General features: G+C 43.1%; 1 non-coding gene across 1 annotated transcript; it reads right to left on the bottom strand.

Moving 5' to 3' along the window:
• Window positions 1–9,142: 9,142 nt before the first annotated feature.
• On the bottom strand, window positions 9,143–9,216 carry Trnat-ugu. The gene has a single exon. It is a non-coding gene; the product is annotated as a tRNA-Thr (tRNA).
• Window positions 9,217–9,427: the final 211 nt, after the last annotated feature.

The raw sequence follows: 9,427 nt of genomic DNA, 5'->3' as shown, positions 1-9,427 counted from the left end.
GAGAAAAGCACAGTCACTGGCAATCCTTCTACAATTTTATCCTACGAAAATTACGTAGATCTTACTTCCCTCGTTGTCGATGGATCAACGGAAGTCCACTGCGGCGACACAATGTGGCAGCGGGCTTTTACTGTTGCGACTTGGGCCCACAGTGCGCCTCACATTTAAGTCCTCGTTTCTTCAGCGCTATGCCCATTAATCCATAATAACTTGCCCGGCCATGCTTCCAGATATGCCGACCATTACTTTCCCGTCGTACTTAGATCCACACACTAGCCGTTAGATGTAACACAGCTAGGACTAGCAACACTCGACTGTACGTCTTACTCCCAGCACGGCGTCACTGCTACTACTGGCCGCTGGCGCGCTCCCGCGCCCAGAGGCGCGACAAAACAATCTCTCTGACTTCAACGTTAACTAAATATGCCCTGACTTGCCAGTGTTAAATATTACATAATTTAAACATAGTATTTGCAATACATATTTACACTAGACAATACATCGTATACAAATAGTTTCATGTGTAAAGTAAGCGAAAAAATTCATAGCAAGGACTGCGTTGTAGCGTCACAAAGTCAGTAGTGAGCGAGACTTTAGGCGTGACGGTCGTATTTGCTGGTTTGTTTGGCCGTGTCATGAGTCATTCAGCTTTAAAATGGAAGCTGAATCAGAGCCAGGTCGGACTGCACGTAGTGACCAGGTTTCCTACTCCAAAATCGAATCCGTACGTGGAAAGAACACAACGGAAATTTACAACGCTTTGAGAGAGGTGTGTGGGTTGTGTAATGGACCGTAGCACAGTATCACGGGGATTGTTAGTTTCTGTGAAGGTCGAGAGAGTGCTGGGGACAGCCGAAGAAGTGGAAGGCCATCAACTGCAAGTGACTCCGCCTCTTAGGCGGCCTTTTTAGAGAAACTCGACGTAAATCATGTGAGTAAATTACATTATCAGTTTACAGAACCATACATGGAGAGTTAAAGATGAGAGAAGTTTCTGCCAGACCTGTTCCGCATGGTCTGAGTGAAGAGCAGAAGTTATCGAATAGAGGGAGAGGAGTTACTTAAAAGGACAGTAGCATTTCATGAAACTTGGATACGAGACTTTGAGCGAGATGTGGAGTCTCGGTTGTCACAATGGAAATGTTCCAACTCCCAACACCCGAAAAAATTCTGCCGCCAATAATCAAAGGTGAAATTGATGATCTTTCTCTGTGACGTGAATGGAGTCATTGCTACAGAGTGCCCCAGGGAAAGTCTACAACAGGCGCGTACTACAAGCTGCTCAGAATGTTTTGCGTCAGAAAATTCTTCAAAGAAGATCTAACATGCTTCCAGCCCGTGTCCGCATTTTATAAGACAACGCAAGGCCGTACGTTACCCTACCAGTGAAAGAAATAGTTCCCAACCCACCGTGCAGCCCTGATATAAGCGCGCCACACTTTTGATTTGTTTCCTAAAGTGAAGGAACGACTCCGTGGAGAATGATTTGATACAGTTGAAGAAGCTACCAGTGAGGCGACACGAGTAATCAGGCAGCTCAGTAAAAAAATGGTTCAAATGGCTCTGAGCACTATGCGACTCAACTGCTGTGGTTATCAGTCCCCTAGAACTTAGAACTACTTAAACCTAACTAACCTAAGGACATCACACACATCCATGCCCGAGGCAGAATTCGAACCTGCGACCGTAGCAGTCGCACGGTTCCGGACTGCGCGCTTAGAACCGCTCGACCACCGCGGCCGGCGCAGCTCAGTAATGAAGGTGCACATCAGGAATACAGAAGTTACCAATAAGTTGCGAAGCTGTCGTAATCAAGAATGGAAATTGTATTGAATGCCTGTAAATGTATTTTGTAAAATAAATAAAATTCATCAATTCTATCTATAAGTTAGTTATTTAGTTAATGCGTAGAACTTTTGAAATGCCCCTCGTATGTGTATTTCTACTTCACGAAATTGTTGTTGTTGCAATTCTCCTGCCTAGTCACGTTTGTAGACCCATATGCTCCAGCTACGACATTACCTTCTTAATCTGCTGTGGGAGTACTAACAGTGTTAAGTAACACCTGAAAAGTTCCACTTTTTTTAAGTCATCAGTCTCTACATTGGTTACTTACATCCTCAGTTATTTGCTGGATGTACTCCAGTATTCCAGTCTCTGTTTTGTTGTACAGTTAATATCCTCTGCAGCTTCCTCCAGTATCATCGAGGTTATTCCGTGATGTCGTAACAAATGTCCTACATCGTGTCCCTCCTTCACTGGAGTGTTTACCATATATTCATTTCCTCGCCGATTCTGCAGAGAACTTCCTCATTCCTTACCTTTTCAATCTAATTTTCAACATTCGTCTGTAGCACCACGACTGAAATCCTTCGATTTCATTCTGTTCCGGTTTTCTCATAGCCCGCGTTTCGCTACCGTACAATGCTGTGGTCAAAATGCACATTTTCAGAATTTATGCCTCAAATTAAGGCTTATATTTGATACAACCCCCCCCCCCCCCCCCCCCCCCCCATGAACCATGGACCTTGCCGTTGGTGGGGAGGCTTGCGTGCCTCAGCGATACAGATAGCCGTACCGTAGGTGCAACCACAACGGAGGGGTATCTGTTGAGAGGCCAGACAAACGTGTGGTTCCTGAAGAGCCTTTTCAGTAGTTGCAAGGGCAACAGTCTGGATGATTGACTGATCTGGCCTTGTAACAATAACCAAAACGGCCTTGCTGTGCTGGTACTGCGAACGGCTGAAAGCAAGGGGAAACTACAGCCGTAATTTTTCCCGAGGGCATGCAGCTTTACTGTATGATTACATGATGGGGTAAAATATTCCGGAGGTAAAATAGTCCCCCATTCGGATCTCCGGGCGGGGACTACTCAAGAGGATGTCGTTATCAGGAGAAAGAAAACTGGCGTTCTACGGATCGGAGCGTGGAATGTCAGATCCCTTAATCGGGCAGGTAGGTTAGAAAATTTAAAAAGGGAAATGGATAGGTTGAAGTTAGATATAGTGGGAATTAGTGAAGTTCGGTGGCAGGAGGAACAAGACTTCTGGTCAGGTGACTACAGGGTTATAAACACAAAATCAAATAGGGGTAATGCAGCAGTAGGTTTAATAATGAATAGGAAAATAGGAATGCGGGTAAGCTACTACAAACAGCATAGTGAACGCATTATTGTGGCCAAGATAGATACGAAGCCCACACCTACTACAGTAGTACAAGTTTATATGCCAACTAGCTCTTCAGATGACGAAGAAATTGAAGAAATGTATGATGAAATAAAACAAATTATTCAGATTGTGAAGGGAGACGAAAATTTAATAGTCATGGGTGACTGGAATTCGAGTGTAGGAAAAGGGAGAGAAGGAAACATAGTAGGTGAATATGGATTGGGGGACAGAAATGAAAGAGGAAGCCGCCTGGTAGAATTTTGCACAGAGCACAACATAATCATAACTAACACTTGGTTTAAGAATCATGAAAGAAGGTTGTATACATGGAAGAACCCTGGAGATACTAAAAGGTATCAGATAGATTATATAATGGTAAGACAGAGATTTAGGAACCAGGTTTTAAATTGTAAGACATTTCCAGGGGCAGATGTGGACTCTGACCACAATCTATTGGTTATGACCTGTAGATTAAAACTGAAGAAACTGCAAAAAGTTGGGAATTTAAGGAGATGGGACCTGGATAAACTGAAAGAACCAGAGGTTGTACAGAGATTCAGGGAGAGCATAAGGGAGCAATTGACAGGAATGAGGGAAATAAATACAGTAGAAGAAGAATGTGTAGCTTTGAGGGATGAAGTAGTGAAGGCAGCAGAGGATCAAGTAGGTAAAAAGACGAGGGCTAGTAGAAATCCTTGGGTAACAGAAGAAATATTGAATTTAATTGATGAAAGGAGAAAATATAAAAATGCAGTAAGTGAAACAGGCAAAAAGGAATACAAACGTCTCAAAAATGAGATCGACAGGAAGTGCAAAATGGCTAAACATGGATGGCTAGAGGAGAAATGTAAGGATGTAGAGGCCTATCTCACTAGGGGTAAGATAGATACCGCCTACAGGAAAATTAAAGAGACCTTTGGAGATAAGAGAACGACTTGTATGAATATCAAGAGCTCAGATGGAAACCCAGTTCTAAGCAAAGAAGGGAAAGCAGAAAGGTGGAAGGAGTATATAGAGGGTCTATACAAGTGCGATGTACTTGAGGACAATATTATGGAAATGGAAGAGGATGTAGATGAAGATGAAATGGGAGATACGATACTGCGTGAAGAGTTTGACAGAGCACTGAAAGACCTGAGTCGAAACAAGGCCCCCGGAGTAGACAATATCCCATTGGAACTACTGACGGTCGTGGGAGAGCCAGTCCTGACAAAACTCTACCATCTGGTGAGCAAGATGTATGAGACAGGCGAAATACCCTCAGACTTCAAGAAGAATATAATAATTCCAATCCCAAAGAAAGCAGGTGTTGACAGATGTGAAAATTACCGAACTATCAGCTTAACAAGTCACAGCTGCAAAATACTAACACGAATTCTTTACAGACGAATGGAAAAACTAGTAGAAGCCAACCTCGGGGAAGATCAGTTTGGATTCCGTAGAAACACTGGAACACGTGAGGCAATACTGACCTTACGACTTATCTTAGAAGAAAGATTAAGGAAAGGCAAACCTACGTTTCTAGCATTTGTAGACTTAGAGAAAGCTTTTGACAATGTTGACCGGAATACTCTCTTTCAAATTCTGAAGGTGGCAGGGGTAAAATACAGGGAGCGAAAGGCTATTTACAATTTGTACAGAAATCAGATGGCAGTTATAAGAGTCGAGGGACATGAAAGGGAAGCAGTGGTTGGGAAGGGAGTAAGACAGGGTTGTAGCCTCTCCCCGATGTTGTTCAATCTGTATATTGAGCAAGCAGTAAAGGAAACAAAAGAAAAATTCGAGGTAGGTATTAAAATTCATGGAGAAGAAATAAAAACTTTGAGGTTCGCCGATGACATTGTAATTCTGTCAGAGACAGCAAAGGACTTGGAAGAGCAGTTGAATGGAATGGACAGTGTCTTGAAAGGAGGATATAAGATGATCATCAACAAAAGCAAAACAAGGATAATGGAATGTAGTCTAATTAAGTCGGGTGATGCTGAGGGAATTAGATTAGGAAATGAGGCACTTAAAGTAGTAAAGGAGTTTTGCTATTTGGGGAGCAAAATAACTGATGATGGTCGAAGTAGAGAGGATATAAAATGTAGGCTGGCAATGGCAAGGAAAGCGTTTCTGAAGAAGAGAAATTTGTTAACATCCAGTATTGATTTAAGTGTCAGGAAGTCATTTCTGAAAGTATTCGTATGGAGTGTAGCCATGTATGGAAGTGAAAGATGGACGATAAATAGTTTGGACAAGAAGAGAACAGAAGCTTTCGAAATGTGGTGCTACAGAAGAATGCTGAAGATTAGATGGGTAGATCACATAACTAATGAGAAAGTATTGAATAGGATTGGGGAGAAGAGAAGTTTGTGGCACAACTTGACCAGAAGAAGGGATCGGTTGGTAGGACATGTTCTGAGGCATCAAGGGATCACCAATTTAGTATTGGAGGGCAGCGTGGAGGGTAAAAATCGTAGAGGGAGACGAAGAGATGAATACACTAAGCAGATTCAGAAGGATGTAGGTTGCAGTAGGTACTGGGAGATGAAAAAGCTTGCACAGGATAGAGTAGCATGGAGAGCTGCATCAAACCAGTCTCAGGACTGTAGACCACAACAACAACAACATTTGATACAAGTAGCCGGCCGGAGTGGCCGAGCGGTTAAAGGCGCTACAGTCTGGAACCGCACGACCGCTACGGTCGCAGGTTCGAATCCTGCCTCGGGCATGGATGTGTGTGATGTCCTTAGGTTAGTTAGGTTTAAGTAGTTCTAAGTTCTAGGGGACTTATGACCACAGCAGTTGAGTCCCATAGTGCTCCGAGCCATTTGAACCATTTTTTTGATACAAGTAGACTTCCCTTGAACAAGAATGCCCTTTTTTGCAGTGTAAGTCTGCTTTTTATGCCCTCCTTGCTCCGTCCATCATAGGCTATTTTTGCTGCCCATGTAACAAAATTTCTACAGTTCATCTGATTCGTGATTCCCAATTCTAATGTTAACTTTCCCACTGTTATAATTTCTGCTGCTTCTCATGACTTCCTATAATAAGTAAATAGCATAGCAAGATGACAGTTCCGCATTTCCTATGGGTCTCTCATGGCCTGCCTGGTCTCCAGACCTAACCCCATCAAGCACGTCCGGGACGCTCTCGGTCGACGTATCGCTGCACTTCTTCAAACCCCTACGACACTTCAGGAGCTCCGACAGGCACTGGTGCAAGAATGTGAGGTTGTACCCCAGCAGCTGCTCGACCATCTGATCCAGAGTATGCCAACCCGTTGTGCGGCCTGTGTACGTGTGGCTGGTTCAAATGGCTCTGAGCACTATGGGACTTAACAGCTGTGGTCATCAGTCCCCTAGAACTTAGAACTACTGAAACCTAACTAACGCCGGTCGCTGTGGCCGAGCGGTTCTAGGCGCTTCAGTCCGGAACCGCGCGACCGGTACGGTCGCAGGTTCGAATCCTGCCTCGGGCATGGATGTGTGTGATGTCCTTAGGTTAGTTAGGTTTAAGTAGTTCTAAGTTCTATGGGACTGATGACCTCAGACGTTAAGTCCCATAGTGCTCAGAGCCATTTGAACCATTTTTGAACCTAACTAACCTAAGGACATCACACACATCCATGCACGAAGCGGGATTTGAACCTGCGACCGTAGCGGTCGCGCGGTTCCAGACTGAAGCGGCTAGAACAGCTCGGCCACTCCGGCCGGCTCTGTACGTGTGCATGGTGATCATATCCCATATTGATGTCGGGGTACATACGCAGGAAACAGTGGTGTTTTGTAGCACATGTGTTTCGGGACGGTTTTCTCAGCTTATCACCAATACCGTGGACGTACAGATCTGTGTCGTGTGTGTTCCCTATGTGCCTATGCTATCAGCGCCAGTTTTGTGTAGTGCCACGTTGTGTGGCACCACATTCTGCAATTATCCTTAATTTATGAGCATGAGGGCAGTTTCGTAGTCGAGTTCCTAAATTGTTGATTACATCACATCAAATGAATTTTCCACGGCAATTAAGGACCTCTGTACGCTTACCTAACAATACGATTCCGGGCTCGTGAGGCGATTATAATTTTCTGAAGCCTGGTTTAAGTAATATAGATTTGGTACATTACAGCTCATTACTAGAAGGCTAAAGTGGCCTTTAGTTCGAATCTCAGTTCTGTCATCAGCAATTTACAAGCCCAAAACTGGAAAGGCACCTGGTCTACATGAAGACTACCCAGAGGTCGTGTGGATGTAGGTCCACTGATAGCGCTGTATTTGTCAGCATTACTAAACGAGTCATTGCGAATAGGTAGGGTCCCGCCGGTATGGAAAGCAGCTGGGGCAGGAGTGATTAAAAAGGGAAAGGATAAAGACCCAGAATCATCCCAAAGCTGAAGACCTATTTGACTGTTAAACATCTTGGTCAAAGTTCAGGAACGTCTGCAGTGTGATCAGTTGTAGGCGCACATTGTCGATATTGGGCACAGGGAACCTTGGCAGGGGTTCATGAGACGCTTGGTGAGGAGAAATTAGTCTGGAACGCCACGAAAATTTCCTGCCCTCCAAGATAGCCTTATCTCCCTGTTTCCATGGTTTTGACTTTTGGGACAAGTAATACATTCCAAAAGAGCTAGGGAACAGGCCCCTGAAAACACACAGCTGACATTTATCAAGCACAACTGCTAATCGTTTTGTTAAAAGCCAGCATTTTATAGCATATTCTGTAAAGAAAAGTTCTCCAGTTTAACATAGGGATGGCCCTTCGGTATTGTTGGACGCTAATAACACTGGATGTATGGTACTGGCATAGTTATTGTTTTTTGAAGTACTTGCGAAATATTTATATTATTACTACTGTCACATTATTCATATATCTCATGTAAATGTTGTCACCTGTTTATTGCACTGTACACAATACCATATAAGTAACATTCATACAGCTGGCCATCAGATTTTCCCAATTTATTTGTAATTAATGCTCACTGAATATGGTATTCTTTGTAATATAAATACTTGTAATGTACTTGTAATGCTACCTTGATTCTTGAAAAAAAAAATACTGCTACTATACTTGATTCAAAATTTCAGTGCACCATAGACAGATGTTAATACAATTGTTACTGTCATGTTATTCATTTTATCTCACCTCTATGTTGCTCCTTGTATATAGCACACTATTTACATAATACATATAAGTAGCATTCACAGAAGTTGGTTACTACATCTGTCAACTTCATTTGTAATATTATACGCTCATAATGTAAGGTTTACCTTTGTGTTTTAATTTTCATTAAGTTATGTATTTTTTTTTTTTAAATACAGTCATTCTGTGAAATCAAAGCAACCTGTATGTTGTGATGTCTCTGAGAGAGAACGTCTCTGACAATGTTGTGCTTGTAACTCTGTAATCTCTGTGATAACTTCACATGTGGCAAATTCTTTTTGGTGTGTGTGTGTGTGTGTGTGTGTGTGTGTGTGTGTGTGTGTGTGTGTGTGTGTGGTGCTTTGTACAATATGGTGATGTACAAGTTACATAAGTGCTGGATATATTTAAGAATATGCGGAAAATACAATGCTGCAACTTCGCAACAAAATCGCGCGGAATTTTCGACGTAAGTACCATAACCACTTAACCTCACACATTTATTTACGCTGTATTTCATCGTTTGGAGGTTAGTTTTTTTCACACAGGGCGCTTCTAACACTGTTTTTCTACCGTAGGGCAAGAACACACCAAAAATACTTCGCCACAGTGGAATAATAAAAATCGAAAACGGACGATAATGTAAAGTGTATCTAGAAAATCGTGTGAACAGCCGTCTGATGATGAACTTGCCAGTTCGAAACCGGTAACGGCGCTATTTACCTAAATATATAGCAGTGTTAATAGTATATATGAAGACAGTAACTGTTCTCGAAAGAACAGATGACTACTGAGACCCTCAGCTGCCGACAGGTGTTGTTGATATACCTCGATGTGGACAGCTGAAAATGTGTGCCCCGGCCGGAACTCGAACCCGGGATCTCCTGCTTACATGGCAGACGCTCTATCCATCTGAGCCACCGAGGACACAGATGAATAGCGCGACTGCATGGATTTATCCCTTGCACGCTTCCCGTGAGAGGTATATCAACAACACCTGTCGGCAGCTGAGGGTTTCAGTTAGTCATCATTTATTCCAGGGAAAAGCTGCACGGTCATCAACAGTATCTGTCCTTTCGAGAACAGTTACTGTCTTCATATATATAGTTAAAGGCTACCCAGCCATTGACCTTCGTCT

Source organism: Schistocerca americana, chromosome 5, assembly GCF_021461395.2.
Source record: "Schistocerca americana isolate TAMUIC-IGC-003095 chromosome 5, iqSchAmer2.1, whole genome shotgun sequence".
Classification (NCBI taxonomy): Eukaryota; Metazoa; Arthropoda; class Insecta; order Orthoptera; family Acrididae; genus Schistocerca; species Schistocerca americana.
Note: the sequence above shows the minus strand (reverse complement) of the source record. Positions and strands in the feature narration are given on the sequence as shown.